The sequence below is a fragment of the Nansenia antarctica genome (genome assembly GCF_963989245.1).
Source record: "Nansenia antarctica genome assembly, chromosome: 13".
NCBI classification, from domain to species: domain Eukaryota; kingdom Metazoa; phylum Chordata; class Actinopteri; order Argentiniformes; family Microstomatidae; genus Nansenia; species Nansenia antarctica.
This window is the reverse complement of record NC_137683.1, coordinates 27,788,099-27,797,293: the sequence shown is the minus strand read 5'-3', so window position 1 is coordinate 27,797,293 and position 9,195 is coordinate 27,788,099.

Here is a 9,195-nt window from a genome sequence, read left to right as displayed (position 1 = left end):
GAAAGGTCAAAATGACATTATCTGATTGCCCACAGCAACCCAATATTAAATTAGAATGATGTTATAAATTGATATGGATCAATTTATACCTCTTATTAGATTATACATACTGTGGTTGTTATGTTTGCCTTTTGGTTGACAGAAAAAGAGGGAGAGAAGAGGAGGTTAGAGAGCAGGATGGTGTCGGCACACACAGACACAGAGAGCAAGAAAACAGGTGAGAAAGTGGACAAGTAGTCAAGACCTCATAAGTAAGTAGCCTTGAGAACCGATGGGCAGAAGCAATCTCCTGTTTCCGTAGCGTTGATGTCAAAGTGCAGCAAACCCAGGGTAAACACTGTATATTCTACCTATTCAGTAAATAACTCAAGGATTTGCACCTTTTTCACAGGCTATTCGTTTATTTATTAATATTAAACGTTACACAATAGTGTGTGGCACGTAATGAAATATAGTATGCGGGCACAGTGAAGGTTACTATGGCTGCTTAACAATGAAAAACAAAAGTGATTTGTCTCAACAGAAGTGGTGTGTTCTGACAGGGTTCCCGCGCTGGTCTTAAAAAGCCTTGAAGTCTAAAATCCAGCAAACCAAATTTGAAGGCCTAAAAAGGTCTTGAATTTCAGTTATTCTGTCTAAAAATGAGGTACTATGTCTTAGAAATGAGATCCTGCAAGGAAATCAGTCCGACCACATCTATTTACAAGGAAATTAATCAAGCTGGAAACAAACAAAAATGCCAATTCGCTTCCTTTTTTGTCTGTATGGCAGTGAAATCCCTAATTTCATCACCTCAAGGATGACAAAAAGCTATCATATGGTGTCGCGAATAGGTCTAAAATTCTATTCAAAGAGAGAAAAAAAAAGGTCTAAAAAGGTCTTAAATTTGACTTGTTGAAACTTGTAGGAACCCTGGTTCTGAGAAATTTCTTTTTAAAGGTGACACGGCTGGGACCAGACCATTAATTGATGTCTGGAGCAACAATGGCCGACTCCTGTTGACATTCTGGCTATTGCTTCCCCCTGTCATTATGATCAAGCAACAGTGGCTCTGACCCACTGCCCCCTTCTGCAATTAGTTTATATTAGACAGTTAATGACTGACACTCCCTCATGACAACAAAACTCAATAAACTGATACATTCAAAGAGGTGGGTCATCAGCCGGGTGGTCCATATATTGACGGAGGGACCACAAGCCTACCGGCGTCTGAGGCTACTGTTGCTGTGTGTATGTACAACAGTACATGTTGTGCTAAACCGTTGCAGGCTATAATAGCCTCACATTTCGCCCTTTTCTTGTTACAAATAGGTCACTGAAGACTACAGATTCTTGCCTTTGGCCCTAATGGTGAAAATACCACCGCTCATCCATTATCAATCTTAGCTGAGGTGCTGGAACTGAAGAGTATCAGTAGAGTGCAAAATAACAGCATCCTCACACTCAAACACTGCAAAAAAAACGTAGTTTATTGCGAGCTTTCAGTCATAGACCTTCTTCAGGTGTAACGCAGACAAGTGAATGCAGTGGTTTTAAGGGTTCAAACAACATCACTTGATTTAGCCAATGCACAACACCTGTGTCAAAAATGTCACCTAGTGACTAAGCATCAAGGGAATTGTAGTCTTAAATTTAGTGGACTACAAAAAACACTAAAACTAGTTGCCTTTGGCCCTAAAAGTAATGATGTTGCAGCATCAGACACAAATCGTGACGTTAGAACTATAAGGTTCTATCATCCATTTTTGTAAAAATTGAGTTTTTTACATAATCTGATCCATTAGGTGTTTATTAATACCTGTGTGGTGTTATTTTTTAAATGTTGACTTTTTTTAGTTAGTAATTAATCAAATACAAAGGTTCCATCTCACAAAACATAATGGAATGTAAAAACGTTGACGCTCAATATCTCTGAACAACCCTAAACGGAGATTCTAGAACCTTATCATTCTAAGCTCACGAAACGCTGTGGGTCACCACCACCACCACCACCAGCAATACATCAGAAAAAACCTTGGTGGTCACTGGTCACTCTCCTCCTGTCTCCTGCCAAAGTAGCGTCATATCGTAAGGTCTTCCTCCGCCATAGCCGTCATGTGACCGTGCTCCAGATGGGTGCTGAAGGCGTGATTTGTCTGTGCTTTATTGAGATTGAGTCCCACCCCCCACCTCCCCTTATCCATCCTCAGGAGAATCCTAATGCACTGACACCAGCGGGGGGGAATACTTTTTTCTTTACAATCTACTTAGCAACGATCTATCGATCGGCAGCCCCTCTCTCCCCTCGTAGAGAATTACCAATCCTTTTTGGGAAATCAGATTCTCACACCCTTCATGAGAATTTGTGTAGGGTGTAGGCAGGCGGGTCCCTGGAGGTAAATGCTGGGGGGGGGGGGGGTTGACTTTGAGGAGAGACCCCCCCCCCCCCCCCCCGTGGTGCTGTGTGCCTGAGTGGGCGTGTCACTCTGTTGTAATGTCAGTGATGTGGGCGAGGGAGATGATGGCTGGGGTGATCTGATCTCTCTCACCCGCTCGCTCACTCACTCACTCACTCTCTCTCTCTCTTTCTCTATCTGTCTCTCTCTCACTCACTCATTCACTCACTCACTCATTCACTCTCTCTCTCACTCACTCACTCACTCTCTTTATCTTTCTCTCTCTGTCTCTCTCTCTGTCTCTCTCTCTGTCTCTCTCTCTGTCTCTGTCTCTCTCTCTGTCTCTCTCACTCACTCTCTCCCTCCCTCTCTCTCTTTCCCTCCCTTTCTGTCTCACTCACTCACTCTCTACCTCCCTCCCTCCCTCCCTCTCTCTCTCTCCCTCCCTCCCTCCCTCCCATCTCCTTATATGGTTGCATTACGCGTATATTTGTTTGGATAATCAAACCATTAAAGGTCCAGTATGTAACATTTAAAAGCTTTCTAAAAGCTTCATAATGTTGTAATGATGACTATGTTTAATTGGTAGCGATCAGGGAACGAGACCCCTTGAATGAGAAATAGTTAGTTTACTAATGCTGTTTTTGGTCCAGAAAAAAAGTGCTTTCTGAAATGGGAGTGTCCTACCCGACACTGTTTGCAAACAAAGATGTTGTTACTTACAGTCAGGGGTGTTTTAGGGGAGTGGACTCATGGACAAATGTCACCTTTCTGTCTCTGGTGGCTGTCTCTTTGAATCGTGCACGCATGCTGAAACACAACAGCTAATGTGCGACACTGTAAGTCAATTTCGGGGGTTATATTATTATTGGGCAGGTTGTTGTTGTAGTTGTTGTTGTTGTTGTTGTTGTTGTAGGGGGGCGCTGCAGTGGCTGACTTACTGTTCCTTTAAGTTTAATGAAAAGAAGAGAAAGGTAAAGTGCTGTCTTTTACAGAGCCACATTTCTGTCAGATCCACGCATCATAGATCTACTGTAGGTTCAGTGGCTTATAATGCTTCCCAAGGTGCCTCCCTAAATGTACTGTACATCTGAGTGTCCTCAAGGTGAAACCTTGTTGCATTCATTCTTCATAACAGAAAAACAACAACAACAACAACATCTTGTGCCCTTGTAGGAGGAGTCAGAACACTCAGAACACTCCGAAGGCTTTGATGCTTCAGAATGTCAGCTTGGCGGATCGATGGACAAAAAAAAACACACTCCTGACCAATCAGAGGTTTTTTATTTGCTGTGAACCTGCTGGGCATCCTGGTTTACAAGCTTCAAAGAGCTGTTTTTAATACTCCGCTTTGATAGTCCTCATCCTCCTCAGAGCATTTTGGTTTTAGTGGAGGTAGTAGAACCGTACATGTGCGTCATATTAACGGTAGGCTAAATATGAAAGACTGGTTTATTTCTGTGAGACAGTAGGACAGTAACAGGTGACAGTAACTTGTTTTTCTTTCAGAGTCTCAGACACATCGATGATTCAATACCGTTGCAAGATAGCTGTTGTGTCTCCAATAATACAGGGTTCCTTTGAAAATGGAACACTGGAAAGTTTAAACAACAACTGACTATCAGAATTAAACAATATCAATATAGGCTATGCAAAGTGAAAATGTTCTACAGCAACATGTGACATAAGTATCGATAAACATATGAAATCCAATTAAGAAGTATACTCTACTCTATCTAAAGTCACACAGTATTTTTGACACGCCTACATCTGCATGCATTTATATTTAGAGGTATTAGATAAATATTATATTATATTTCAAGTACAAATTAACGAGCTGGACACTGCTGTTGGACACTACTAGTGCATCGGTCTCAGAACAGGACTGTGTGTTACATTGGTGACAGGGGGTGCAGTGTGTTTCCTTACCCATAGGGGGAGACAAACATCATCTCTCACACGGTGCTTTAGAGTAGAGGTACTGGGGCATCTATCTGTCTCTTGGTTTAAGGAGAACTTAAAAAGGGAACATTATCCTTATACTATATGTGTTAGTGACATCACTCATCTATATGAAACATAATAGACATTTGTTTTATATTTACCGTTATTGTTAAACATTTGGTTGTTGTAATTTGGTTCTCAAGTCAACTTATCTCTGTATTTCTGTTATTTACAAGCTGTTGTTGTTTCTACAGATGCTACTCAGACCTCAGGGCAAGCCATCAAATACAGGAAGTGTACCAACAACTTCCTTGACAGAAGGATGTTCACCACTGAAGGGGATGTACGGAAATTCATTTTGATATAAATGTAAACATCTTTCATCTTTCATCCGGCTGAAAATATGTTTTCTTCTTATAAACGTCCATGAAAAGTGACATTGGCTTTGTAATGAAATCATTGTCATATTGAATCAGTCTACATTTATGTCTGTCAGATACTTCAGTGTAATAACTTTGAAATGGCCATTCTGAAGGAACAGAAAACTCTCAACAAATGTTTTTATTATCACTAATTCAAATGTATGTAAAATAACATTACACTTATGATTATGATTATTATGATGACGATGATGATGATTATTGTTATTGTTATTATTATTATTATTATTATTGTTATCAATATTCTTATTATGGTTATTATTGTTATGATTGCTATTATTATTATTATTATTATTATTATCGTTATTATTATTATGCGTATTATGCTTATTATGCTTATTATTATTATCATTATTATTCTTACTATTAATATTACTATTGTTATTATTATTATTATTATCATTATGGTTATTATTGTCTCTGGTGTATTATAATTGATCATGATCATAATTCTCCTTCAGTGTCCTGAGGAGCCTTGAGTGTGAGCAGAGCAGAGCTCAGTGGTCCGAGGCAGAAGCCCCTTTGCCCTGGGGCCTCGTGGGACGGCGCCTGGAAGACCATTAGCTATTAGCATGGATATCTGATGAGCGCTGAGGGCTCTGGCTGACCACGACTCCACGGCCGCCGGGGGTGGGGAGGGGTGGGAGGGGTGAGAGTCGAGTGCTTTTCCCTGTTACTGCGATGTGGCCAGGGGGAGTAAGGCAAGCCCTCTCCCCCCCCAATCACCCCACTCCACCCCTGAACCCCCTCCCCCTCCCCCCTCACACACACACACACGGACACACAGAGACACACACGGACACACACACAGACACACACACACACACACACTCAAACACACTCAGACACACGCACACAGTCACACACACGCACACAGTCACACACACACACACACACACACGGACACACCCAATTTCCCACAAACAGTCCCCAATCTGGCTAAAGAAGTGCATCTAGAGGCCCCTTTTTAAACCAGGTAATTAACAGCTCTGGAGGAAGGCAGCAGAGAGAGACAGCGACACCGTAGCCATGATGTCCCCCAGCCTCGGAGGCCCGGGGAAGAAGATTAGAGCCGTGATCTCATTCCCAGCACTTGTTTAGAGTCTGTCAGGAAGAGGAATGCCAGTATTAGAGGTGCCGCCACCCTCCTGATATGATGAAATAAGGGGAAAAGAAGAGAAGAGAGATGGGAGGACCGGACAGAGAGGTAGGACCCTGCCCCTTCTCTAAAGTGTCAGTTGCTTCTTATTCATTCTATTTTTCATCGTAGGTAGGGTAGAGGGGGGGGAAAAGATTCCCTTTTTCTCCCTTTCTTTTTCCCACGTTTTCCCCGACAAAAGCCACAGCTTTTCTCTTCTTTTTTTCGTTCCTTTTTTTTTTTTTGTATTATATGTCATTACATTGTGAAACGAGAGGAAATTCCAGAGCCCGTCGCCTTGCGCCGTGCGCCTCTCGCCACCACTGTCCCTCCGAGCTTTCAAACAGTCAACAGACTGTGAAGAATAAATAATAAAAAACTATTGATTATTTTGATGACTGCAAGAATCAATTAGGTATTAATTTTGCCCTCCAGTGGACCTATCAAGTGCCTCAAAGGAGAAGAGGTGGGAGATGGAGGGGGTGGGAGATGGGGAGATGGGGGGGAGATGGAGGGATGTCGGGAGGGGAGGGTTGAGACCTAAATGCATGCAGAGTGAGGCCCGGTTCTCAGACAGAGGGGAAAATGTGTTTACCTCGCCGGAGAGGCCGGAGAGGAGAAGTGCATTGATGCGCAGAGCAGAGCAGTCCCCCATATTTAAGTGCTCCTGCAAATGAAACCCTGATGACAAGCCAACATTGTTACCAGGGATATGAGTATTGACCAGCCCCGTCGCCTCACCTTTCAGTGGCAGCTTAAACTATTTATATTGATTAACATTTCCATAGATTATCATGTGTCGTATCAAGTAGGGGCCGATGTCTCCCCCCAGATGAGGAGCGCATTAAAAAAGCCCCTCCGGCCAGGAACTCATCGACCACCACCGCGGTTGGTTGGTTGGTTGGGGGGGGGGGGGGGGGGGGTTGGGGGTGGTGGTGGGGTGGACGGCCGTAGAAGCAAGACTGACTCCCCCCTTTTTTCTTCTTCTTCTCCCTCTCTTCTCTCCATTCACACTGGTCACCTGTCCTCCTCTCCACAGACCAGCTTAGGCAGCAGCAGTCGTCTTCTTCTTCTTCTTCTTCTTCTTCTCCTCCATAAATAAGGAAGAAGGGACACACTGAGGGGACACAGTTTTTTTTTTTTACCCTCCTCCTTTACTGCTCCTCTTCTGCTGTTCTCTGTGTCTCAGAGGAGGGAAGGAAGGTGGGAACAGTGTCTGAGGAAGACACAAGAGAGAGAGAGAGAGAGAGAGAGAGAGAGAGAGAGGACATTAGAGTGAGAGTGGGGAGGGAGAGAAAGAGAGAGAGAGAGAGAGAGAGAGAGAGGGGGACATTAGAGTGAGAGTGGGGAGGGAGAGAAAGAGAGAGAGAGAGAGAGAGAGAGAGAGAGAGAGAGAGAGAGAGAGAGAGAGAGAGAGAGAGAGTCGAGGTGACATCTCCAAGTGCTTGTCTTGGGAGGCAACCTCAGGCTTGAACCCACCGTGGCTATTCAGAGGCGTCAAGGTCGAGGGGACTGTCTCTGGGTTTTGTAGCAGGCATGCACTAGCTGGTTTCGGCTCAGTAGCGGGGCATGTTCTAACCCGTTTCGGGTTCTCAGATTTTTCGGACATTCGGAAGATTCCTTTTTTTTAACCTATTTTTTTTTTCTTGTTATATTGTTGGAGCTTAATTTTGGTAAGTATGCAGTTTTGTGTCTTTTGTGTATTTTCTTCTTGGTTGTGTCATTCGGTGCACTTCTATGTAGTTGCGTATAGATAATGCGTGCAGAATCTTCATTATTTTGTGTTTACACATTACTTCATATGCCAAGTGACTGTCTGTCATGAAAATATAATCCATCTATCTTATGCTAGTTTTAGTTTTGAGGGACGTACAAAATATAAAATTCAGCTTTTTTTTTTTTTTTTGCATCAATAAGGTGTCTTCAACTATACTTACTGATCACTTTATTAGGAACACTATACTAATACTCGATAGAACCTTAATTTTACTCTTAAAACAGCCTAAATTCTTCATGGCATTGATTCCACAAGATGGAAAGTTGGAAACATTCTTTGAGATTCTGGTCCATGATGACATGATTGCATCACGCAATTCCTGCAGATTTTATTCAGGTGGGCTTTCAACCTGTGAACCTCAAAGGTGTTCTAGTGGATTCAGATCCGGTGACTGGGAAGGCCGCTGAAGAACACTGAACTCATTGTCATGTTCATGAAACCAGTTTGAGACGACTTTTCTCTTTGTGACACGGTGCGTTATCATGCTGGAAGTAGCCATTAGAAGATGGTACATTGTGGCCATGAAGGGATGCTCATGGTCAACAACAATACTCAAGTAGGCTGTGGCATTCAAGCGATGATTGATTGGTGTTAACGTGCCCAAAGTGTGCCAAGAAAACATTCCCCACACCATTACACCCCCTGAACGAATGAGAAGGTGTAACGGTGTTCCTAATAAAGTGTTCAGTGAGTGTATTCCTACTCAGATTGGAGGCCTTCCTCATTAGCTGCTGTTGCCTCTTGAGTCCAACGCATACTCTTGCCATTTGACTTCTTTGCTCATAGAACATCATTGATGTTTCACACTTAATGAAAACCGATTGAATTATTTATGTAGATTTTTAACTGCGCAACATCCGCATTTTGTTTTATCCCTTTTTAACTTACAACACGCAGATTTAAATGTCTAGGCATTGCGTCCCTGCGTGTCTCTGTCATGATTCACGGTGACAGGCGTGTTATGTGTGTATTAACGAGCCCTGGGAGAGGTGAGAGGCACCTTTAACGCCGTAGGGTGTAACGGCAACGCCACGCGATCCGTAACAGCTCCTCACCAGGGCTGCAGCCAGCAACACTGTATCACAGGAACAGCACCAGACTCTGATAAAAGAGAGAGAGAGAGAGCTGGATAGAGAGAGGAGGAGGAGGGAGAGAGAGAGAGAGAGAGAGAGAGAGAGAGAGAGAGGGAGGGAGAAGGAAGGAGAGTGATGAGTGAGCGATAGAGAGGGGGGAGAAACAGGGGCAGAGGAGTAGAGGAGGGAGAGAGAGTGAAGGAAGGGAAGGGAGGGGAGAGGAGGGGGGTTAGACGTTAGACAGTAGACAGGGAGAAACAAGCCCAGTGCTCAGAGAGAAAGTGAGACGGCAGTGAGAGAAGGAAGGAAGGAGGCACATCTAAAAAGCACCACGTTTGTTTGTTTCTCTCTCTCTCTCTCTCTCTCTCTCTACTCTACTCTCTCTCACCCTCCCTACCTCCCGACCTACCTACCTACCTGGGCTCCCCTGCGGCTCCCCGTCCTCCAG